This window comes from Sceloporus occidentalis, unplaced genomic scaffold, assembly GCF_023333645.1.
Source record: "Sceloporus occidentalis isolate IW3139 unplaced genomic scaffold, rSceOcc1.0.p SCAF_1, whole genome shotgun sequence".
NCBI lineage: Eukaryota > Metazoa > Chordata > Lepidosauria > Squamata > Phrynosomatidae > Sceloporus > Sceloporus occidentalis.
Window position 1 is genome coordinate 9,332,859 of NW_028316981.1, and position 26,149 is coordinate 9,359,007.

General features: G+C 45.1%; 1 pseudogene across 1 annotated transcript in view; it reads left to right on the forward strand.

Moving 5' to 3' along the window:
• The window catches only part of LOC149320644 (uncharacterized), a 42,815-nt pseudogene that overhangs the window by 12,253 nt on the left and 4,413 nt on the right, over positions 1–26,149 (forward strand). Inside the window, exons 6-10 of the transcript XR_016278100.1 lie at positions 2,548–4,631; positions 15,224–15,589; positions 17,876–17,987; positions 19,372–19,457; positions 20,163–20,283. The product of XR_016278100.1 is annotated as an uncharacterized LOC149320644 (transcript). The remainder of the gene's footprint in view (positions 1–2,547; positions 4,632–15,223; positions 15,590–17,875; positions 17,988–19,371; positions 19,458–20,162; positions 20,284–26,149) is intronic.

A 26,149-nucleotide genomic window follows, 5' to 3' on the forward strand; every position in this document is an offset into this window, starting at 1 on the left:
AACAAGCTAGCTCGCTTCTCAATGACATCCCTTCAAGTATTTAAACAGGGCTATCATATCACCTCTTAATCTTCTCTTCTCCAGGCTGAACATCCCCAGCTCCCTAAGTTGTTCCTCATAGGACATGACTTCCAGACTCTTGGACTCCCAGATCCCTTTCAAGTAGACCACAAATTGAACATGAGTCAACAGTGTGATGCGGCAGCTAACAAGGCCAATGTGATTTTAGGCTGCATCAATAGAAGTATAGTGTCTAGATCCAAGGAAGTAATAGTGCCACTCTATTCTGCTCTGGTCAGGCCCCACCTGGAATATTGTGTCCATTTCTGGGCACCACAATTTAAAAAGCATGTTGAGAAACTGGAGCATGTCCAAAGAAGGGCGACTAAAATGGTGAAGGGTACACGGGAGATGTGCCTTAAGATTGCAAAGAGTGATGCTGAACTGGACTGTTGTGCAGACAGCTCTTTTTCAGAGGAAGGTGACAGGTAATCTGTTAGTGGAATTGTAGACAAACATGTTGATAATGTAGTAGCATGGAGGTGTAGGAAGCAGACTAGTGTGGTGCTTTCCACTGCAGAAGTGAAGTTTGCAGCTCTGTCAGAATTAGCTGGTGAGGCAGAGCAGTTTAGACAGTTGTTGCAGGACCTAGGAGAAAATTATGAGGTGCATCAAGGTGCATGAAGTTTCTCAGGCATGCATTGCTAAGAACCTAAATAGCAGGGCAAAGTACATAGGTGTCAGGTATACAAACGTCAAGACAAATGGTATATGAAAGTGTCACAAGACTTGAGCACTGTGCATCTGAGAGAAACATGACTGGCATATTCACCAAAGCGCATTACCTATACAATAGCATGAGGAAATGGTGACCATGCTTGGCTTAGTGAAAACTACACTGAAGTGAACATACTAAAAAATGTAACGGTATGTAAACTATGTATTTGTGTTTTCTATGATGTATAATGTAAATAAGATGTGATATCAACATATTTTGCAGGAGATTGTTGGTGTAATATGATTTTAGACAACAGAAAAATAATTTTGCTTGACAGAGGGGTGAAGCAGACAGCCCCAAAGGAGCGACTTACCACCGTACCTTTGAGCACTTGATCAGGGCTGTAGCAACTGTGTGCTGCAGCCCTGATCTGGCATTTAGCTGGCTCCAAAAGGAGTTGTACAAAGCTGCTCCTTTTGAAGCTGGCAAAAGGTTGGGTTTGCTATTGTGACGCAGAAATTGAGTGTTGCCGCCTGCCGTCTTTGAAGGACTAAATAACTCGACTTGTTTTGGTTGCTGGTGGGTGTCTTTTTCTTCTGCAAAGAAATCTTAACAAACATCTTAGTTTTAATTAGATTTGGGCTAATTTTATTGTGCATCCATTTGGATTTAGAATTCTGTAACTATTTCTAGCATAATTCAACAAAAACTCCCTCTTCACTTCTGCAATCAAGTTTGCCTTTTTTCTGTTTGGGAATATAGGTAAATGCTTTGCTTCCAAAAACTTTCAGATGGTTTAATTTTAGTTCAACTCCATGCCACAAGTGGAATGGGGTTACATCTTTGGATTTAGTTGGCAGTCTGTTGCACAGGTAAGTAACAGCCACGATTGCTCCAGACCAATAGTACCAAGGCATATTAGCCTCCAAAAGCATGGTTACTGCCATCTCCCTGAGAGTTCTGTTCATTCTCTCTATCATGCCATTTTGCTCTGGAGAAGAAGCCTGTGTAGTCTGATGTTCAATACCATGTTATTTCAAAAATTCATCAAATTCAGCATTGACATTGATTTGTTAACATTGCTTCTATGTGATTTACAAGAGAAGGAAGTCTTTTTCAAATCCTCTGTACCAAATTCTGTCTGTTGTTTTTGTAATATTGTCTTCCATCGAGTTTTGCCTATTTTGAAATTCAACAATTTGAATAATAGCATCTTGTAAAGAAACATCTCCTGTAACTTGTAAAGCATTTTAGAAGACCTGCCAAAACAGTCCAAGTTTCGCATGATCTGGAAAAGTTTCTCCAGCTGCTGTAATTCCAGACAAATTTGTCATAAAGCCATTAATATGCTGGGAATTATTTACACCTTAATTACATAGATAGATGCTTTAAAGTTTATTCTTTACATCAATGCTTCAGACTGTATTTCAGCATTACATGATGTGTGTAACAGCTAGATCTTGATCCCTAGTTTTGAGGGACTAAAAACACACACACACAAAACCCCCTCTTGCTGCACAATACTCATTCTACATTAATGCCATCCAACACAATCTGCTCTGTCTGTAAGATGGTCCCTCTTCTCCTGGAACATCTTAATTGAGATCAGAAATAACCCAGACATTCCCTACCCAGAGGGTTAGAATGGGAAAGGAACATCAGAAGAGTGAAACCAAGAGACTTGTGTTTAAGGGGATAGGCAGTGGACTGAACTGAGATTACCAGTAGATATGATACCAAAGTTTTTAGACTTGTCTGCTCTAAGTGGTATTCACAGTTGCCTTCCATTTCTTTCTTGAGTTCTTAGCAGTACTTTCTCTTTCTTCCAGGCAATGATGGCCGACTGAATGAGCATGAAGAAGAAACATGCCAAGCATTGTTGCAAAGAGACCAGTGCAACCAGTTAAATGAGAAGGAAAGAAAAACTGATATTAAAAAGAAAGGTAATATTTCTGGAAAGGGAAGGGGTTTCATTTGGAAAAGATACCTCGTTTGTCATCAAAAAACTCATGTAGGTGAGAAACCATTTAAATGTTTGGGTTGTCTGAAAAGTTTCAGTCAGAAGACACATCTCACTCATCATATAGCAACTCACACAAGAGAGAAGCCATTTAAATGCCATGAGTGTGGACAACATTTCATTCGGAAAACACACCTCATCCGTCATCAAGCAGTGCACACAGGAAAGAAGCCATTTAAATGTCTAGAGTGTGGGAAAGGTTTTATTCAGAAGACAGACCTCGCTCGACATCAAGCAACTCACACAGGGGAGAAACCATTTAAATGTCTGGAGTGTGGGAAAAGTTTCAGCCAGAAGAAACACCTCACCTATCATCAAGCAACTCACACAGGAGAGAAACCATTTAAATGTCTGGAGTGTGGTAAAGCTTTTTTTCAGAAGACGCACCTCATTCAACATCAAGCAACTCACACAGGAGAGGAGCCATTTAAATGTCTGGAGTGCGGGAAAGGTTTTATTCAGAAGGTAGACCTCGCTCGACATCAAGCAACTCACACAGGGGAGAAGCCATTTAAATGTCTGGAGTGTGGGAAAAATTTCAGCCAGAAGAAACACCTCACCTATCATCAAGCAACACACACAGGAGAGAAACCATTTAAATGCCTTGAGTGTGGGAAAGCTTTTCTTCGGAAGGTGCATTTCATGCGTCATCAAGCAGCACACACAGGGGAGAAGCCATTTAAATGCCTGGAGTGTGGGAAAGCTTTTATTGAGAAGATAAACCTCACTCGTCATCAAGCAACTCACACAGGAGAGAAACCATTTAAATGCCTGGAGTGTGGGAAAGCATTTGTTTGGAAGGCAGGCCTCACTCTACATCAAGCAACTCACACAGGGGAGAAGCCATTTAAATGTCTGGAGTGTGGGAAAGGTTTTATTCAGAAGACAGACCTCGCTCGACATCAAGCAACTCACACAGGGGAGAAACCATTTAAATGCCTGGAATGTGAGAAAGTTTTTAGTCAGAAGATAGGCCTCGCTCGACATCAAGCAACTCACACAGGGGAGAAACCATTTAAATGCCTGGAATGTGAGAAAGTTTTTAGTCAGAAGATAGGTCTCACTCGACATCAAGCAACTCACACAGGGGAGAAACCATTTAAATGTCTGGAGTGTGGGAAAAGTTTTATTCAGAAGAGGTCTCTCCACTATCATCAAGCAGTTCACACAGGAAAGAGACCATTTAAATGCCTGGAATGTGGAAAAAGTTATTTTCAAAAGAGAGATCTTGCCTATCATCAAGCAACTCACACAGGAGAGAAACCATTTAAATGTCTGAAGTGTGGGAAAGGTTTTATTCGGAAGACAGATCTCACTTATCATCTAGCAACTCACACAGGAGAGAAGCCCTTTAAATGCCTGGAATGTGGAAAAGGTTTTATTCGGAGGACAGACCATACTCGACATCAAGCAACTCACACAGAGTAGAAGCCATTTAAATGCCTGGAGTGTGGGAATAGTTTTATTAAGGACATGGATCTCATTCATCATCAAAAATATCACAAGGGTGAAAAGTAATTTAAATGTTTACAGTATGGAAAAGGTTTCATTCAGAAGAAACACCTCACCCTTTATCAAGCAACTCACACGGGGGTGAAGCCACTTAAATGCTTGGAGTGTGAAGAAAGTTTTATTAAGAAGACAGATCTCACTCATCATCAAAAAAATCAAAATGGAGAGAAGCCATTCAGATGCCTGGAGTGCGGAAAAGATTTCACTCAGAATATCTCCCTCGCCCTTCATCAAACAACTGACACAGGAGAGAAACCATTTAAGTACCTGGAGTGTGGGAAACAATTCACCCAGAAGATGCACCTCACCTGTCAGGAAGCAACTCATACAGGAGAGATGCCTGGGATGGAGAAACAGGGGGAAATCACATCAGGCGTTCAATAATCGTCAGGCTAAATTTTCCTAATAGAGTTTTAGTTTTTGAAACAGGGGAATGCCCTCTAATGGCAAGGGGCTTGCATTGCAAACTAAAATGTTGGCGCACGGTTAATATTTTGAAATTGGGCACAAGTTTATATTTCTATCTATGGATGGTCAAAGCTTCTTGCCCCAAAGGTATTTCAAGTGATCAGTCATCAGACCTCTTTTACGTCAGGAGCATAACACTGCTTTTGAAGAAGTAAAGCAATGACTGTGGGATATTGGTTTTGTGCCCATTGAACCCATTTAAATTTATCCTTTTCATCAAGCACATTGATTAAACAATATGTTAGGCCTTTTTATTATTGTAGACTTTACCAAGGCCAGATTTAATGCCTTTCCTTCTGAAATGTTGGGAGTTAGGTTTGCTGCTGTTCCTCATACTGCAAGATTATATTCCTGCAGTCATCAGAAGTAGAATCATGAAGCACATTCTTTTGTTTTATGGTTTCTAAAAGGAGGTTTGATGATACATGATTAATCCATTAATGGCAAATCTACCAGTAAAATTATCAACATTTTATGTCAGAGTCATTTCCCAGTAGATAAGATCCCCACATCCTGTAGTTTGGGTTATGTTCCTCCCACTCACTCCAATAGGCAGACAGGAAAAAAAGGCCTTCTGGTGACCCCATGTGGATGGAGCTAACCCTAGAAGGCCAGTCTTGTCTTGCCTATCACTCTAGTAGGATGTGTTTGCTGTTGCTCTGCATCATCTTCAGTCCTTTTCCTTTTCTCTTTTTTCTTGATGCCTTGGAAGTGTGAATAAAGATTTTAATATGGCAAGGGCTCCCAGGATTGGAGAAAGGTCTCGGCTTTGTCGATGACTCTCTCCTCAAAACCTGCCCCCCCCTTTAGGGACAGGGTTCATGGGGGTCACTGGCCAGAAGATATGGAAACTTCTCTTCTCAACACTTTTGTTCCTCTATGCCCCATTTTGTCTCTTTTCAGCCTTATTCCAAGGGCAAGAAGGCATCAGCCTCCACGTCTAGCAGGGGGATCAGGCCCTCCATTGCTACCTGCCATGAATCATTGGGGGTCACCACCACAGACTAAGTCACCTATACCAGAGAGTGCAGGTACATGAGCACCTCGAGCCATCATAGGTCCGATAGCAGAGACCATCAGAGTGGCCACATGGAAGCCACCATGCACATTTGTTAGGCATCACTAGCATGTCAGCTTGGTATCGATGTCAGACTAACTGGACGATAATTGTTTGGATCCTCTTTTTCCCCTTTTTGAAGATGGGGATGTTTGCCCTCCTCCAGTCTGCTGGCACTTCTCCTGTTCTCCAGGACTTCTCAAAGATTATTGCCAATGGCTCCGATATTACATTTGCCAGTTCTTTTAATACCCTTGGATGTAGTTCATCTGGTCCTGGAGACTTATATTCATTTAGGTTAAACAGGTTTAGGTTAAACAGGTATTTATGTAATGGATATAAAATAAAACATATTTTTTGTGGAGAAATTTCTCCCTTCCAAACTGGAAAGCAGAGTATTATCCTTGCCGAGTCCTCGGTTACCCATTTCATGACTCCATAACCAGCAGCTCATTCAGCTGAGAGACCCCTCAACCTTCCTATAGGTTGATGATAGTCTCCTACATAGAGTTGGATGATTTTTAAAGTCTAAAGTTTTGTCTAAAGTTCTTCCTCAGATGAAATAAGACTTAATTCTGACAGCAGGCCCTGTTAACACAGAGTGCATCCACACTTCTGCATGGACTCACCAAGGTCTACGAGATAAAGGTTAACCCAGTCTCCCTCTTGCCTAACCATCGAATTAGTCTTATTTTACACAGGTGCACAGATGTTCCAGTAAAGAATTGCACATTGTTCAGAATTATTAGGTGGTAGTCAGACATTAACATTCCTCTTTCAGAGTGGTAAGTCTTCATTGCTACAAATTAAATCACTTTAATATCACCTTCATTGCTATCACCAGTGATCGGGTGGATGATGGCATAGGTCCAGATGGGTTCAGGTTCTATTCTGATAGATCACATAATCCACATTTTAGACAAGTTAAAACCCTGGAGGTTTAACTGGCAATCCTTTTCCCCATTGGGATCACTAGCTTGTGTTTTTCCCTAGACTGAATACTAAGGGGAAAATAGGATTGGGCCATGGAACAAAGGGCACCCATGCCTAACATTCCTGCCAGTCTCAGGGTGAGCCCTCTATACCAATACTAGTTGAAGTGGCAGTCCCTTGCCAGACCTGCTACTCCGCTTAGACTCCCATAAAACAATGGAAACTATTGCTGTTTCCTCAGACCAGATATCCTGGGAAACACTGTTCTATAACAAATTAGTTAGCATGGAGGTCCTTCAGGACCCCCTGAAACCCTCAGTCTTCTCCTTATTGAAATTCTTCCAGGAGGACATGGGCTGAGGCCTTAGGCCACCACAGCCATAAACAGATTCACTTTTAACCTCACTGTTGTGACACAGGCAAGGGGCCAGGATGGGATGGCATCCCATCTCCATGGTCAGGGACTCCTCGGGTGACTTGTTGCTTGCCTGGCCTACACAACACCATTTCTCTTCTGGGATTTATACCTGGTCCTGAGGGTGCTGACTGTCTTAGTACCTAAGGGAGACTTTCTCTAAACCATTTGCCTGGTTGGGCCCCCTCCTGATTCTGTCCCTTTGGCACATCGGGGGTCTGAGCCTGGGGTCCTGCTCTTACACTCGCAGCTCAATGTTATTACAACTGACTCCATGGCAATTCTGCCAGACCTAGACCCCACCCTCAGGGCGAGATCTAGCCTCCTCAGAGGTCAGAATAGATACCCCCAGCCGCCTCCTTCATTCTCCCAGACATTGGGAAGAATTTAAAACATACACCATGCTAGAGACCAATCCACCCAGAGAGGAGCACCAGCTTTCGTTCCTCTGACAGCCCACTTTGTTTCCTTTTAGCCCTGTTCCATGGGCAAGAAGGCATCAGTCTCCATACCTAGCAGGTGGGCCAGGCCCAACATGACTACCTGCCATGAAACCTTGAGAGGTTACCACCAGAAACCAAGTCACCCATGCCAAAGACTACTGGTGCATGAGCATCTCTAGCCATCATAGGTCCTATAGCAAAGACCATCAGGGTGGCCACATACAAGTAGGGTTGCCATTTCACGGCAGTGGGCGGGACTTTCCCGCCTCCTGGGGGCGTGCCTGGTCCCGCCCCGCCCTCCCCCCATTTCCGGGTGGCTGCCCGACTCAGGGCTCCCAGGGCTGCTGCCTCCCTTTGCTACGGTGCTCAGCAGCAGGCTGGAGATAGCAGGGGCGGGGTCTGCTGCTCTGCCCTGCCCCTATTGGCCAGCCCCCTCAAGGAGCCAGCCCTCTGCTTCCTTATTTGGCATGCTCCAAGCGGAGGGGGCTTTGCAGGCAAGTTGCTTTTTGTTATTTCCCTCTTTCTCTTTCCTCTCCTTCTCTTCTTCTTCTTGTTATTCCGGTTTTTTTCTTCTCCTCCTCTTCCCCTCCTCTTCCTCTTCTCCTTTTTCTTCCCTTCTTCCCTCTCCTCATCTTCTTTTTCTCTTTGTTCCTATTCTTCTTCTTTCTCCTACTTTTCTTCTTTCTCCTTCCCCTTTTTTCTCCTCCTCCCCCTTCCTCCTCTGCTGTTGCAGTTGTTATTGTTGTTGTTGTGAGCCCAACTCCTTTCTGAGTAATGGCAACCCTGCCTGTAGCCCCCTTATTACCCCCTCTCTTTAAGCCCCCTCCTCTTCTTCTCAGGGGTCCAGGGCTTCTCAAGGCTTTGCCCCCATTAGAAAAGAAAAAAGATTTTGCAAGGGATCTGACCCATAAATCCCCCCAAAGTTGAGACATACCTGGGTGAAAAGAGAGTGTGAGGGGTTTTGGGGGGGTTGGAGGAGGCAAGGAAAAGGAGGAAGGGGGGAATTGCTAAGAAGGCTTGGGAGTGGGACATGTAGTTTGCAGTGGCACAAGAGACTGCCTGTGGCCTTTAAATGCTATGCCTGATTGGGAGCAGGAAATGTAGTTTGCAGTGGCACAAGAGACTGCCTGTGGTTTTTAAATGCTATGCCTGATTGGGAGTGGGAAATGTAGTTTGCAGTGGCACAAGAGACTGCCTGTGGTCTTTAAATGCTATGCCTGATTGGGAGTGGGAAATGTAGTTTGCAGTGGCACAAGAGACTGCCTGAGGTGTTTAAATGCTATGCCTGATTGGGAGTGGGAAATGTAGTTTGCAGTGGCACAAGAGACTGCCTGTGGTCTTTAAATGCTATGCATGCTTGGGGGTGGGAAATGTAGTTTGCAGTGGCACAAGAGACTGCCTGTGGTTTTTAAATGCTATGCCTGCTTGGGAGTGGGACTTGTAGTTGTAGAATTGGGTGGGGGGGGGGGGTTGGCCAGAAAGAGAAGTACATTTCAGCCATCTGTCTAGGAATAATGCCAAAATGTCCTCCATTTTGAGCATGCCTAAGAAACAAGCATTTATATTAAAAAAAAATTAAAATTCAATTTTTAATGTGTCCCCCATTTTTAAAAACGTGTCCTACATTTGAAAATGTAGCCCTACATTTGTCTCAGTTTGGAGGTCCTGACTTATGGCAACCATACAAGCCACCATACACACTTGTTAGGCATCACTTCCTTGACAGCTTGCCTCGGTTGAGGCTGCTGATACCAGCAGATTCTTGCAGCAGGCGCTCAAACCTATGTCTCTGAAGGGCCAGCACCGCCCACCCTGTTTAAATCGGCTTTGGTAAATCCCAAACTACAGGTCATAATAATACAGGAGGAATTAGAGATTGTTCCAGTAGTTCTGTGAGACAATTGTCCTTGTCTGTCAGAGAACTCTGGTGCCACAACAAACTACAGTTACCAGGATTCTCTAGCACTGAGCCAGGACAGTTAAAACAACCTGGATTGTTTTTGCAGTGTGTTTTGAACCTAAAGTAGCCAACAAAACAGTCGTTTGGCTGTGATTTTCCTTCTGCACCAGGCCGACCCATAGACTTGAGTGGGGCTCCTAATCTGAGCAAGCTTAAAAGTGGAGGAGACAACCCTCTAGTCATTGTGTAGAGGTTTCTCCTCCATGTCAACTGGACCTTATTAAACTATTTCACTTCTCCTGGAACAGGGGTTTGTAGAAAGTGTTGGGGTTTTGAGGAAGGGGGCATGAAGATGGCTAGCATGTCACATAGCAAATAGATTGTCTGAGCAGTACATAATAGAGATGCCTAAGTGTTCAGGGCCTCCTGGTACCAAGCTGGACATAAATAAATAACAGAGTAATACATAATGGAGGGCAATGATGGAAATACATATCTAGATAAGAGATGCCAGTGAGGAATGTTACAGGGGGCAACGCCAGAAGCAGCCAAGCCACATGGTGCGGTGTGAAACAGGAAGAGAAGATGTACCTTGGCTGCATCTGCACTGTAGAAATAATGCAGTTTGACACCACTTTGGTGTTGTCATACCTCCATCCTAAAGATTCCTGGGATTTGTAGTTTTGTGAGGCACCAGTATTCATTGGCACAGAAGGCTAAAGACCTTGTAAAACTACAAATCCCAGGCTTCCCTAGGATGGAGCAAGTAGTGTCAAACTGTATTGTTTTTCCAATCTAGACGCACCCCTTAGGACAGAGATATTCCATTACCAACTAGTCAGCATGGGCTTGATGCAACCAATTGAGTTAGGTGCCCTTTGCTCTTTCTGTGAACAAACCTCATCTGAGTTGGCCAAAGAACAAAAACTGGAGGAAAGTTTGAGGAGGTAAAAAAAGAAATCCTCCAGCTGATGCCACAAAATTCAGTAAGAGATATAGTGATGCAGGATAAACTGTATAGGGAATCCTGTAGGCAACCTCACAACTAGCACAGCGGGGAACAACAGCTAGTTGTGCCTACAAAGTGCCAAGAAACAATAAGGGAAATGGCCCATTCAAGCTCACTAGGGAGACATCTGGGAAGCACCAGAACAACCCAAAGAGTTGTGTATGGAATGATAGGAGTTGGAAGACAGACACCCCAAGGGCCATCCAGTCCAACCCCATTCTGCCATGCAGGAACTCTCAATCAAAGCACCTCTGAAAGATGGCCATCCGGCCTCCGTTTAAGGACCTCCAAAGGAGGAGGCTCCACCGCTTTCTGAGGGAATGTCTTCCACTGAAGAACAGCCCTTACTGTCAGGAGCTTCCTCCTAATAATGGTCAACTGGAATCTCTTTTCCTGCAGCTTGCTTCCATTGCTCCTTGTTCTATTTTCTGGAGCAGCAGAAAACAAGCTTCTTTCCTCCTCAATATGACACCCCTTAAAATACTTCAACAGGGCTATCATATCACCTCGTAACCTTCTCATCCCCAGCTCCCTGAGTCGTTCCTCATAGGACATGGTTTCCAGACCCTTCACCATTTTAGTCGCCCTCCTCTGGACACACTCCAGATTCTCAACATCCTTTTTAAATTGTGGTGCCCAGAACCGGACACAATATTCCCGGTGGGGCCTGACCAGAGCAGAATAGAGTGGCACTATGACTTCCCTTGATCTAGACACTATACTTCTATTGATGCAGCCTAAAATCGCATTGGCCTTGTCAGCTGCCGCATCGCACGGTTGACTCATGTTCATCTTGTGTTCTACTTGGACTCCCAGACCCCTTTCTCACATATAAGTCTCTCGTTCAGCCAGGTGTCCCCATCCTGTATCTCTGCATCTCATGTTTCCTCCCTAAGTGCTGTACCCTACATTTCTCCGTGTTGAAATGCACTGAAATTCACTTTGGCCCGGCTTTCGAGTCTATTCAGCTCATTGTGGATTTTGATCCTGTCCTCCGGGGTGTTAGCTACTCCTCCTAGTTCGGTGTCATCTGCACATTTGATAAGTGTGGCCCCAGTTCTGTCCTCCAAGCCATTGATAAAGATGTGGACCAGCACTGGGCCCAGGACAGAGCCCCGTGGGACCCCTGGCCACCCTCAGAATGAGCGGAGAAGGAGTGAATGAATGAATGAATGAACGAATGAGGCCTTCTCCAGGACTTTGGCCGCGTCCACACTGGAGAGAGAACCCGGTTTGGCACCGCTTTAACTTTGGGCCCCACAACAGAATCCTGCTCCCAGAATTCCGTAGCCTTGAGCCAGGAAAGAGTGAAAGCGGTGCCAAACCGGGTTATCTCTCCCGTGTGGACGCAGCTCCTTCCCCACCAGCCTTTCCCTGAGAAAGGCAGCTCTGCTCCCTTCTGGTCCTCCTGGAGGAAACTGAGATCTGCCTAGAAGGTCCCTCCTTCCGGGTTGCTCGCAGCGCCGCTCTAGGAACGGTCTCGCTCTCTCTCTTTCCGCCGGAAGAGGCGGGGCCAGAGCTGAGAGTGACGTCCAGGCGGAGGGAGGGCTACTTCCTGTCCTCCGCTGCGTTTCAGGAAGGAAGCTTCTCCTCCTCGGCCTTCCAGTGGGAATCCGAGTCCTGGCTTGACAGCCGCTACTTCCGTTTCCCCCCAGCGCCTCTCTAGGACTAGTCTCTTTCATCCTGGCCCTACCGGAAGGGGCGTGGCTAAGGTAAAGAGGGACATCCAGGAGGTGGGTTGGTTTCTCCCTCTTGAAGAAGGAGCGGGACAAAGGCGCCCCTGGGAGGCCTCGCGTGTCTGTGGGCTGAGGAAGGGGAGGGCCTTTAATGCTGCCCCCTTCAAGGCACCCCTTGGGACTGGGCTCCTTTTCCTTCCCTTTCCCTGCAGAGGGACCTCACAACAGCCCTGCCAGGGAGGCCAGGGAGGGAGGGAGGCTGCAAGATAGGAAGGAGATCCCTCCCTTCCCCCCCAACAGAGAACCCCTTGGGACCAGGCTCCTTTGGGCTCCATGGCCCTCCTTCCTTCCCTTTCCCAGCAAAGGAGCCCCACAACAGCCCTGCGAGGGAGGCCAGGGAGGGAGGCAGGCTGCCAGAAAGGAAGGAGACCCCTCCCTTTCTCCCCAACAGAGAACTCCTTCGGACCGGGCTCCATGGCCCTCCTTCCTTCCTTCCCTTTCTCCTGAAATGAGCCCCACAACAGCCCTGCCAGGGAGGCTGCAAGAAAGGAAGGTGTCTCCTCCCTCCCTCCCTCCCCCAACAGAGAACCCCTTGGGACCAGGCTCCTTTGGGCTCCATGGCCCTCCTTCCTTCCCTTTCCTAGCAAAGGAGTCCCACAACAGCCCTGCAAGGGAGGCGAGGGAGGCTGCAAGAAAGGAAGGAGACCCCTCCCTCCCTCCCTCCCCCAAGAGAGAACCCCTTCGGACCAGGCTCCTTTGGGCTCCATGGCCCTCCTTCCTTCCCTTTCCCAGCAAAGGAGTCCCACAACAGCCCTGCAAGGGAGGCGAGGGAGGCTGCAAGAAAGGAAGGAGACCCCTCCCTCCCTCCCTCCCCCAAGAGAGAACCCCTTCGGACCAGGCTCCTTTGGGCTCCATGGCCCTCCTTCCTTCCCTTTCCCAGCAAAGGAGTCCCACAACAGCCCTGCCAGGGAGGCCAGGGAGGGGGGAGGCTGCAAGAAAGGAAGGTGACTCCTCCCTCCCTCCCTCCCTCCCTCCCTCCCCCAAGAGAGAACCCCTTCGGACCAGGCTCCTTTGGGCTCCATGGCCCTCCTTTTCTTTCTCCTGAAATGAGCCCCACAACAGCCCTGCGAGGGAGGCAAGGGAGGGAGGGAGGCTGCAAGAAAGGAAAGAGACCCCTCCCTCCCTCCCCCAAGAGAGAACCCCTTGGGACCAGGCTCCTTTGGGCTCCATGGCCCTCCTTCCCTTTCTCCTGAAATGAGCCCCACAACAGCCCTGCCAGGGAGGCCAGGGAGGGAGGGAGGCTGCAAGAAAGGAAAGAGACCCCTCCCTCCCTCCCCCAAGAGAGAACCCCTTGGGACCAGGCTCCTTTTCCTTCCCTTTCTCTGCAGAGGGACCTCACAACAGCCCTGCCAGGGAGGGAGGGAGGCTGCAAGAAAGGAAGGTGACTCCTCCCTCCCTCCCTCCCCCAACAGAGAACCCCTTCAGACCAGGCTCCTTTGGGCTCCATGGCCCTCCTTCCCTTTCCCAGCAAAGGAGCCCCAGAACAGCCCTGCGAGGGAGGCCAGGGAGAAGAAGCAAGGGAGGCAGGGCCCTGCTGCAGCTGCTTCCGTGGGTCTTCCTCCCTGGCTTCCTTCCTTTTGGAGCCCTTTCCTCCCTCCTTCCCTCCAGAGAGAAGGAAGGAAGGAAAGAAGGAGGAGAAAGCCCCCCCCCCTCGGTCTGGATGAAGCGCCTGCCTCAGGCAGCAGAGGCAGCTCCTCTTCCAGGGAGGAAGGCCCTTGGGAACAACCGCCCCCCCCCCTTGGGCCTCTTCCTCCTCCTCCGCTTCAGGCACCAAAAGGAGGCCTTGGAGGCAGAGAGGGAAGGCTGAAGAGAGCAGCATCGCCTTTTCTGCCTCACAGAGAAAGAAGGGCTGAAAGGAAGGAAAGGAGGCCAAAAGAGGAGGAGGAAGATGAGGCAGGGAAATGTTAGGGAGGGAAGGGCATTGGAAATGGGGGCTTTTGTGGCTCAGAAGGAAAGGGAAAGACACAGAAACAGACCCCCTGCTTTCCCTCATTGTCTTTAGGAGGAGAAAACCACTTTCCAGGTTGGATTTGGTCAGGGTCAGCAAAAGGCCTTGGAGGCAAGGAGGGAGGGAAAGTTTTAAAGAACAGCACCTCCATTTCTGCCTCACAGAGATATAATAAAATTTATTTGGAGGTCTTTAAGCAGAGGCTGGATGGCCGTCTATCGATGGGGATTGCTTTGATTGGGAGTTCCTGCATGACAGAATGGGGTTGGACTGGATCAGGGCCCTTTGGTCTCTTCCAACTATAGGATTCTGTAAAGAAGGAAAGAGCAAATGGAAGGAGATTGCATTGAAAATATGGACGATATTCTCGGTTTGTTGCTACGAAGGGGGAAGAACCACACAGACACTGCCTCTCCTCAGTGACTTTGAGAGGGAGGAAACCTCAGACCACTTTAGCTGTCCCTGGTTCAGTGCCAGGGAATCCTGGGAGTTGTACAGTCACATCTCTGGATTCGCTGGCTTCTCATTCGCGGTGTTGAATTTCTGTGGATGGGAAGCCAGGAGGGACAAAATGGCTCACACAGGAGGGCATGCAGCCTTTAAAAAGAATGGGGCCCCCATATTTGTAGTTTTTCTGACTTGTGTGTGTGTGTGTGTCCAGAATGGATCCCCTGTGAACCGGAAGGAACAACTATACTGTGGCACAGCGCTCTCTGACTAAACGGTTCCCCCCATTCCCTCACACTGAGCCAGTGCACTTTAACCACTCTCATATTGGATTATTTCTGCAGTGTATGTTGGACCTTTCTTTACAGAGGCAAGAAGCACTTTTCAGTTTGGATTTGGCTGTAAAACATCACCTTCTCAAGAGAGTCTTTAGAGCAGCACATTCACATGATGTCTTGTTCTCTTTGTAGGCCTTGGTGTCCCCAGTAATTTCCCCTGAGACAGAATCCAGTAAAAGAGGAATGAGCTTCTCTGCCATCTGGGAAGATGCCCAGCTGCACTGATGGCGAACTAAGTCTGCCATAAGTTAGGAGAGAATTTCACTCTGGTCAGTCTAAGGACAGAAGAGAAGAGGCTTGCGTCTTTCCATAGGAGCCACGCAGAGGAGCTTGGAGGAGAAGATGCTCAGTTCTGAGGTCCAGCGCCAGCACTTCAGGCAGTATGTCTTCCAGGAGGAGGCTTTAGAGCCCCGAAAGGTTTGCAGCCAGCTCCACAATCTCTGCTGCCAATGGCTGAAGCCAGAGAGACACACCAAGGCTGAGATGATGGACCTGGTGATCCTGGAGCAGTTCCTGGCCGTCCTTCCCCCAGAGATGGGGAGCTGGGTTCGAGAGTGTGGAGCGGAGACAACCTCCCAAGCAGTAGCCTTGGCAGAGGCCTTCCTCCTGAGCCAGGCAGAGGAGAAAAAGCCGAAAGAGGAGCAGGTGAGCTCATTACATTCCGGTCATTTTGAGGGGCCATAACCGTTTTTTAAAAGGGATGTTTAAGCTATCTTAAAACAGTCAAGAAAGAAGCCCTGCTGGTCAGTCAAAAGCAGATCAAGGAGTAGGGATACAGCCTGTGTTGGATGGGATTGCCTTTCCCCAGAAGACACAGTTTGCAGCCAGATTGCTAACTGCGGTTAACAAATTTAGGTGGAAATCATACTGCAGAAAGAATCTATCTTGAAACCACTTTGACTGCCTTGTTTTAGTTCTAAGGAATTCTGGGAATTGTAAGCAGTTTACAGTCCGCCCTTTTGCATCAGTCTGTACCTGCCCCTTTCCCTGACGGATCGGGGCCTCAGCTGGTACAGCGGCAGCCGCAAGGCCCCGATCCGCCACTTTTCCAGGCCCTGCCGAAGCACCAAATGGCTGCTTCCCCACGGCTTGGAAAGGGGTGCCCTTGGGGCTTTTTGCCCCAAGGACACTCAACAGCGGCGGGGAAAGGGCCCCTTCCTCGTATGTGTTGCTGGCACGGCCGTGTAAAGGCTGTACCAGCGGCAAAACCCATGTGGAGGTGGCACAGCCGTGATGTTATAATGGCGGTGCCCATGTGAACAGGGTGCTACCATTTTGTACGTACTCTGTACGTACTCGGGTTACAGGCATCTAAAAGAGATGCCCCCAGGCAACCCTAGTACATATGGAGTACGTACTAAAAGGCCCATCTATAGAGGGCTGTAGTTTATTGTGGCTGCAAAGCTTTCTGACAGAGAAGGCTAAATGTCTCACAAAATTACAGTTTCCAGAATTCCCTAGCATTGAGCCAGGGCAGTTAAAGTGGTGTCAGATTGGATTATATCTGCAGTGTGTTCTGGACCATGCTTTGAAAGAAGGCTGAATACACATTCTTATTCTAAATGCCTTCAGGATTCAGTATGGGCTTTCTATAAGAAGCAGAAATACATGGACTGATGAAGATCCTTTGAAACAGTTGTAAAGATTTCTGGAAATCACCGTCTCTTCAGCTCCTAGATGCCATAAATTTCAATTTTATGTTGTACATAATTATTTTCAAGATTTTTGAAATCCTAGAATCTCCAAACCTCAGGTTCTTGAAAAGTTACAGGATTCCAAACCTCATATCTTTTTCCAGTGTTTCAAGCTACAGGATCTTCAGATTTCCGGTTTTATAAATTGTGTATGGACTTTATTATTTTTTATTCTCCCTTTTTTATTTGCATTGTATAATCATTTTTATATACTCAAGCCATACCTCAGTAGACATACGCTTTTCATGGTTAGTAGTTGTATAGTGATATTGTTCAGTACCTGACTTTCTTGGTTAATCTGTTGTTTACAGGGAACCCAGTACTCCCTTTTTAAACAGCTTTGCTAGTTATTGGTTCAGTTCCAGCCACAATTCATGACTCTAGTTATGTTTTGTACAGCACTGGTACCTAAACCTTTTGCCCTTGTGACCCCTCTTTACATCTATCTTTAGATTTCCCCCCCTCCCCCTGTAGCATATCAATAAAAATATTTGGCTTATTTAGCATGTGCATTTTCATTCTCACATTCATGTATTTTCATGCATTAATTTTACATAAGGAAATAATATTGTTCAAATTTGAACAGCTTTATTTAAGTAAATGCAATATTTAACTTGAGGTATGTTTAAATTTCACCCATAAAAAAGTTTGGGAAGAGGAGGAGGAGGAAGGATCAGGGCCTCAAGTCTTAAGCCCCAATTAGGCACCACCCCACAGTTTAAGACCCATTGCTGGTAAGCTCTCCTGGCTTTGGTTCAGGCTTTTAGTATATTCTCCCACATGCGTGTGTTCCACTGTCCTCATGATCATATCTTATGGGAACGAGGGATAGAGCACTTTCATCGGCTGCCCATGGGATCTGGATCGCCTTTTCTGGGGAGGTTAGACTGAGTACCTTGCCTTCTGCAAATTTACTGAAATCACTTTAATGTGGTGCTTTTCTATTGTTTAATTCTTGTCTTATATTCTCTTTAGATAGTTTCAGTTCATTACATTATTTTTAAAATATTATTTGTGTATATATTTATATTTGTGTTTTTTCGTACTTGTCCTAGTTACTGTAAACCCCTGTCAAACCCTGTCCCCTCCCAAAAGGATACAAATGAATGAAATCATCATTGTCATCATATAAAGCTAGGCATCCCATACCAGCTTTTTTCTGGAAAGCATCTAAAGTAAAGATGACGTACCATAACACCTTGTCCTCTTTTCTTTTCATAATTCTTCTCTGCTGCAGGAGTTGTTTGCAGAAGAAATGCCTGAGATAAAGAAGTATCCTTCTGAATCCAGTCAAGGGCACCATCCCAAGTGGATCATGCAGGACAGAGAAGGAAGGTCCTCCTCAATAAGTAAGGATTAAGAGTCTAGTTTCCTGCTTGACGTACGTCTGAAATATCTGGGCTTTATGGCTTACAGCACTTGAACCATTTTATATAGCCCAACCAGCACTTTAAAATTAGAAGCATGTCTAAGTTAACAAAGTCTTTGACTGAAGTATATTTTAAATGGACTTTTTATGCCTATCCAGCCTGCCTTTTTCTTCTAGTCCTCTGTGTAACTAGGTTTTTAAAGCAACATTGCCACTGAGAGGATATTGAAGGAGAACTATAGACTTTCAATATCTAGTAAAGTTAGCATGTCTGCAGAAAACAATGCAATAAAGTTTGATGTGGGAATGAGTGGAATTCTTTACTAGCCTGTCCTATTATAGTGGTGCAAACTTGCCTCCAGAAAGCAAGCTAAATGGCAGCTTTCACCAGGTTCTCTTATTGATCCTGTGTGACCAGCAAAACAAAGAAAAGGGAGATAAGCTAGCTTCACGAGCTCCCCTTGTATATTTTAAAAGTGCAGCGATCTGTATGTCTGGCTACCAAAATGGAAATCATAAGAAGCATAGAAGCTAGTAGCCTCTTCAGTTCTTCCCCTCAAAGGATCTCCAAGAGATTAGAGAAGGGGATTGTTCCTTTTTTTGATAGGAGATATTACTGTATCTTAAATCTTGCCCTTACAGGCAATTTGGCATGGGCACATTTTCGTAGCCATCTGCTCCACATTATACAGCCAAAATTTACTGTAGTTCCTTCCTCATCCAGCCAGCCTTTAGGGTGAGCAAGAACAGTTATGCCTGCTGGAAATTTTAAAGCTTTTAGGCATCTTTTTCCTTTGCTTAGTCTTTTATGTCGTTTGTTACATGCCCCTAAGCTTTATGCTTAACTTGCACACAGGTCATACCAAAATATCCCAAATCCTGCCCTCGATTTATACATGTGGTTGACTTATGCACATATTTATACAGTAATGCCTAGAAACAAATCTGCTTGGTTACCTGATGTATACCTATGTATGTTCATCAGGGAGAAAAGGTGAATGGAAGGGCTGCTTTATTGGGATGATGTCTTCATTATCAGAAAGCTCCAGAGTCCACCTTCAGTCCTCTCTCTTCTCTATGCAGGGAAGAACCAGGCACCAGGACTTCTTTCAACTCCGCTCTGTTCTCTTCTCAACTCAGTTTTGGTCCTTCAAGTTTGTTAACAGTTTTGGGGCTGTTTAATTTGCTATGGGATGCTTGCTTTGCTTTGCATATATTTATTAACAGGTATTTGTTACCCATCAGAATTACTGTGATTCTACAGTGAGTTCCTAGTTCTTTTTGTGCACACACATAGGAGTGCCTTGAAGGAGGAAGAATAAAGAAGGTTTAACAACATTCTCTTTCCTTCTCTGTTCTCCCAGGAGGTGGAATAAGAACTGGATCTATATGTACAAGCGCATGTCTTCATCCTGATGGACTCCGAACAGATTCTGCAAGACTAGACCAGGTGGGGAACAGGATCTCAAGTGAGCCAAGAAAAGGGTGGACTAACCGCTCCTCTTCCTTTGACTGCTCTCTGGTCCCCACAGAATCTTAATAATAATAATATTTATTTGTATACCGCCCTCTGGCAAACCAATCCGGGCGGTTAACAACAGTAAAATATAAAATATGACAATTAAAAACACTTTATCCCTCCCCCCCTTAAGACAGTATTAAACAGTATAACATATTAAAACACAATATCAATGCATAAAAACAACAATTAAAAACTAAAAACCCTGATATCCCTCTGTTGATCCTCAACCATCACTAAGATGGGGCCACGGGAGGAATGAGGGAATCAGGGTACCTGGGCCGGGATGGTTAATCTGGAAAGGCCTGCCGGAAGAGATCCGTCTTGACCGCTTTTTTAAAGCTGTCTAATGATGTTATCTGACGGATCTCATCCGGCAGGTCGTTCCAGAGTTTGGGGGCGACAGCAGAGAACACCCTCTGGGAGGTCGCCGCAAGCCTAGATTTTAGAGGCTGTAGTAAGTTCCTCCCAGAGGACCGGAGAGCGCAGGGAGGATTGTACGGGAGGAGGCGGTCCTCTTGTTTTCCCCTTCTTTGTTTCCATCAAACATGACACTTTAAGGGGCCTAGGGTTGGCATTCTGTAAGCAGTTCAGTTTTCATGAGCAGTCTGAAGCAATATGATTCTGTTTCATCAGGTGACCTTTGAAGAGGTGGCTGTGTATTTCAAGGAGGAGGAGTGGACCCTGCTAGACCCGGACCAAAGGGTCCTTCATCAGGAAGTGATGGCGGAGAATCTGCGGATCCTGTCCTCTCTAGGTAAGGCTCCCTCTTTCTTGTGGTTGAGCAGCTGACAAGTGCTGAAGAGTAACCCTGAGACTCCTAAACATTGAATGGGATGTTGGGAGTCTCACTAGCAGTATCGCCTCCAAGAGCCTGATCTGCCTTCTGCAACTACTGCTGTGGCCCCATCCAGACGCTCTTAAAATAAAAAAAATGGATTGTTTTAAGGGCAAGTGAGAAGGCAGAAGGAGAAAGCAGCCACACCTTGCTTTCTTGTCCCACTAGGTATCTAAGTCCCTTTGCTCTCATTGAATCCTCAAAAGATAGAAAGGCATAATGTTTCAGTGAAGGGAGGACATGAAAGAAGTGGCTGCCATCACTTGCCCAGCCTTTCCTTGAAAGAGAAGAAGAAAACCAAGTCCTGGTATGGAGGGAAGAGCTAGTTAGTTTCAATGGAGAATCAGCATTACAGTGCATCTTCTACTGAGATATTAATCCAAACTTAACTCAAAAAGGTTTTCTCCTGGGTCTCTTTGTTCTTCCTGTGCCTTCAAGTCATTTCCAACTTAGAGTGATATGACAGGCAGGAAGAGTATCTTATTCCTCCTTAAACTAGTTGTCAGTCTTACCTTAATAAAAAGCCCTGTTCCTGTCTTTTCCTCAGCATTATCTCCTACCTACAATCACCAGACACCTCTTTGTATCTGAGGTCTAGGAACAAAAAAGACTAAACAGGAAAGTCATGTACTTGTGAATATCCATAAATTGCATATTTACAAGTACCAGACTTTCCTGGTTAACCTTTTTTGTCATTTAATTTAGAGACCTTCTGTGAGTAAAGGTTACATTACCCTAAATGTCTCTTTTAGAGGTATTGGAACCCCGGTGTTTATTTCAGTGTCCAAATAGGATGGTGTAGTTGGCAGTGTGTTTCTGAATAATTTAACACAGAGATAATATTAGTATTAGTGATTATATGAAAACAAACTGTAACCTTTGTTATACCAATAATAATAAGTTGTCTTTATCAAGTTCTAACTCAATAACCCTTTAGTTATATCAGGTTTTGGATCACTAGCCCTATTATATAACAAATCGTATCCCTTTCAGGTAATATTTCCTCTGAATCTACTATCACTACACACAATCCCAGCCCCTCCCATCTGAAGCTGGTGGCTCAGACCTCTCTTCAACCTCTCTCTGAGGTTTCTCTCTGCTGACTCTCCTCTTTAAACTGACAGATTTTCTCTTCACAGAGTTCTTATCTTTCCCATATGCTTCCACTGGAATAGGTTGGACGTTTCGTCTACAAACCATTCCTGTCAAGTTGATTGCTGCTTGCCAGGCAGATGTTCCAAAGGGTTTCCTTCACACCTCCCCCCTTGGAAATCATTCTCTGTACAGCAATGATTTAGGTCTCCTAAAGAAATCTCAACAAAGAGGGAAGAGTTTTAACGATTCAATAATCTTCCCAAATTTTTCATTACACATCAATACTTATCTTCATTCCCTCTTTGGGTTGCCTAGAGAGTGCATCAGCTGCAACATTTTCTTGAGTTTAAATATGTTGCCTATTGAAATCAAAATCTTGGAGAAAGAGACTCCATTGTAGTAGTTTCCCATTATTATCTTTAATGCGATTCAACTAACATAGGGGCGAATGGTCTGTTCATAACACAAACCTTCCCATAGATAAGATTTCAATTTCTATAAAGCCCAGACCATTGCTGAGCGCTCCTCCATTGTGGCCAGATGTTTCTCCTGGGGCAACAACTTTTTGCTCACAAACATGACGGGATGATGCTGCCCATCTGTACCTGTACAGTTAGCCTGCACCATATGCGGACGCATTATACACGACTTTCATCTTAGACTAAAGCCACGCTGCAATACAATGAATGGTGCTCGAGCCTATGCGTTATTTGCCTTATGCCGAGGGGAGGGGGGTTGTCTGGAACAGAGTCCAGGTCCAGGTCCAGGTCCAGGTCCACTGTACCTACAAAAGCTCCCTGAGAAGAAATTGTCCAATTTACCTTGACATGGTAACTTTTTTTGGTCAGCTCTGACAGTGGCACAGCTAGGTAGTGAAATTTGGAATACATGCCCTGTAATACCCCACCAAGCCTCACAGCCCCTCACGGTTGGCCTTTCGCAGGCAGGCAAAGACATTTTTATTTAAACAGGCCTTTAAAGATCTGGAAGGCTTGGTTTTAGATTAATTTCAACTTTGTATGTTTTAAATTCTATATTTGTAAAAAATTTTTGGACAATTTTATTGTACAATTTTAATTGCTGTGAGTTATATATGTTGTTAGCCACCTTGGGTCCCACTTTGGGAGAAAGGCAGGTTAAAAATAGAACAAATAAATAAATAAACCATCAGTGCCCACCTTAAACCAGTCATCCTAATTCAGGTTTAAGGTGGTTGCTTCCTACAATGTATCACAAATACGTAATTTCTGTCTTTCCCACATGACATTTTGGAACTTTGATTGTAAGACCAGTCATCCTAATTCCCTCAAGCACTTGCTCCAAGTTCTTCATGTTGTCCTTCCAGGTTTGGCAATACCTGCCAATATCTTCAATATAGGCGACCAAAAACTCACCTTGTCTACTTAATATTCTAAGATCATAGAATCATACAGTTGGAAGACCCCACAACGGCCATCTAGTCCAACCCCCTGCCATGCAGGAACTCTCAATCAAAGCATACCCAACAGATGGCCATTCAGCCTGAGTTTAAAGACCTCCAAGGAAGGAGACTCCACCACTCTCTGAGGGAGTGTCTTCATAGAATCATGGAGTTGGAAGAGACCACAAGGGCCATCCAGTCCAACCCCTTGCCATGCAGGAAATTCAAATCAAAGCATCCCCGATAGATGACCATCCAGCCTCTTTTTAAAAACCTCTAAGGAAGGAGTCTCCACTGCACACCGAGGGAGTTGGTTCCACTGTGGAACAGCCCTTACTGTCAAGAGGTTCCTCCTAATGTTGAGCTGGAATCTCTTTTCCTGTAGCTTGCATCCATTGCTCCGGGTCCTAGTCTCTGGAGCAACAGAAAACAAGCTAGCTCCCTCCTCAATGACATCCCTTCAAGTATTTAAACAGGGCTATCATATCACCTCTTAATCTTCTCTTCTCCAGGCTAAACATCCCCAGCTCCCTTAGTTGTTCCTCATAGGACATGACTTCCAGACTCTTGGACTCTCAGATCCCTTTCAAGTAGACCACAAATTGAACATGAGTCAACAGTGTGATGCGGCAGCTAACAAGGCCAATGTGATTTTAGGCTGCATCAATAGAAGTATAGTGTCTAGATCCAAGGAAGTAATAGTGCCACTCTATTCTGCTCTGGTCAGGCCCCACCTGGAATATTGTGTCCATTTCTGGGCACCACAATTTAAAAAGCATGTTGAGAAACTGGAGCATGTCCAAAGGAGGGCAACTAAAATGGTGAAGGGTACACAGGAGATGTGCTTTAAGATTGCAAAGAGTGATGCTGAACTGGAGTGTTGTGCAGATAGCTCTTTTTCAGGGGAAGGTGACAGGTAATCTGTTAGTGGAATGGTAGACAAACATGTTGATAATGTAGTAGCATGGAGGTGTAGGAAGCAGACTAGTGTGGTGCTTTCCACAGCAGAGATGAAGTTTGCAGCTCTGTCAGAATTAGCTGGTGAGTTTAGATAGTTGTTGCAGGACCTAGGAGAAAAGTGTGAAGTGCATGAAGGTGTATGAAGATTCTCAGGCATGCATTGCTATGGCAGAGGCTGAGAACGTAAAGAGCAGGGCAAAGTACATAGGTGTCAGGTATACAAACGTCAAGACAAATGATATATGAAAGTGTCACAAGACTTGAGCACTTTGCATCTGAGAGAAACATGACTGGATTATTCACCAAAGTGCATTACCTATACAAAAGCATGAGGAAATGGTGACCATGCTTGGCTTAGTGAAAACTGCACTGAAGTGAACATACTAAAAAATGTAACGGTATGTAAACTATGTATTTGTGTTTTCTATGATGTATAATGTAAATAAGATGTGATATCAACATAGTTTGCAGGAGATTGTTGGTGTAATATGACTTTAGACAACAGAAAAATATTTTTGATTGACAGAGGGGTGAAGCAGACAGCCCCAAAGGAGCGACTTACCACCGTAACTTTGAGCAACTGTGTGCTGCAGCCCTGATCTGGCATTTAGCTGGCTCCAAAAGGAGTTATACAAAGCGGCTCCTTTTGAAGCTGGCAAAAGGTTGGGTTTGCTATTGTGACGCAGAAATTGAGTGTTGCCGCCTGCCGTCTTTGAAGGACTACATAACTCGACTTGTTTTGGTTGCTGGTGGGTGTCTTCTTCTTCTGCTAAGAAATCTTAACAAACATCTTGGTTTTAATTAGATTTGGGCTAATTTTATTGTGCATCCATTTGGATTTAGAATTCTGTAACTATTTCTAGCATAATTCAACAAAAACTCCCTCTTCACTTCTGCAATCAAGTTTGCCTTTTTTCTGTTTGGGAATATAGGTAAATGCTTTGCTTCCAAAAACTTTCAGATGGTTTAATTTGTCAGGATATAGCAGAGTAAACTGACGCATCCTGGAAGCGTGTTCTCAGCCCTCAGCAGCAAAGGTAACAGCGTATGGTTGTCTTCCAGAATGAAGGATTACAGGTCGCCAGGAGCTGTCTAGCTCTCACCAGGCTTCTGATGATTAACGACAGACAAGGGGAAGTGCAAACCAATTATCCAACATGACTTTTACTCTCCAATACAAAATTAACATCCAACTCCAACTCACAAACCCAACACCCACTCCCAGAAGCCTCTGAGTTTATATAGACTCAGTGCCATGTGGTCCTAAAACCCAGCCTCTTCCGTTCATGGATGTTAACTGTTTCCTGTGCCACCCAGAAAACTGTCGCCTTGTCTAAGCAGACACATGTTTACATTACAGGCTTCCTGCTCTCTGGCAGTAGAATGATCTTATCCACTTTGTGTTGCCATGCTGCACAGCTGCAACTCATGCTGGCTGCTAATTGCTCATGGCCACCACACATCTAAACATTTCTTATCAGCTATTAACCCTTGGCATAATTTTAGTTTAACTCCATGCCACAAGTAGAATGGGGTTACATCTTTGGATTTAGTTGGCAATCTGTTGCACAGGTATGTAACAGCCATGATTGCTTCCGACCAACAGTGCTTAGGCATATTAGCCTCCAAAACCATCTCCTTGAGAGTTCTGTTCCTTCTCTCTACCATGCCATTTTGCTCTGCAGAAGAAACCTGTATAGTCTGATGCTCAATGCCATGTTTCAAAAATTCATCAAATTCAGCATTGACAAATTCAGTTCTGTTGTCTGTGCGCAAATTCTTTAGTTTGTAGCCAATTTTTTTAGAGACTCAATTAAAGCACTCCTTTAATTTTTGAAATGCTTGACTCTTGTCTCTGAGAAGATATGTGTATCTGCAGAAATCATCAATGATAGTAATAAAAGCAGCTTTTGCAACTCAGCTGTAGTCTTTGATTTGTTAACATTGCTTCTATGTGATTTACAAGAGAAGGAAGTCTTTTTCAAATCCTCTGTACCAAATTCTGTCTGTTGTTTTTGTAATATTGTTTTCCATCAAGTTTTGCCTATTTTGAAATTCAACAATTTGTATAATAGCATCTTGTAAAGAAACATCTCCTGTAACTTGTAAAGCATTTTAGAAGACCTGCCAAAAACAGTCCAAGTTTCACATGATCTGGAAAAGTTTCTCCAGCTGCTGTAATTCCAGACAAAGTTGTCATAAAGCCATTAATATGCTGGGTATTATTTACACCTTAATTACATAGATAGATGCTTTAAAGTTTATTCTTTACATCAATGCTCAGACTGTATTTCAGCATTACATGATGTG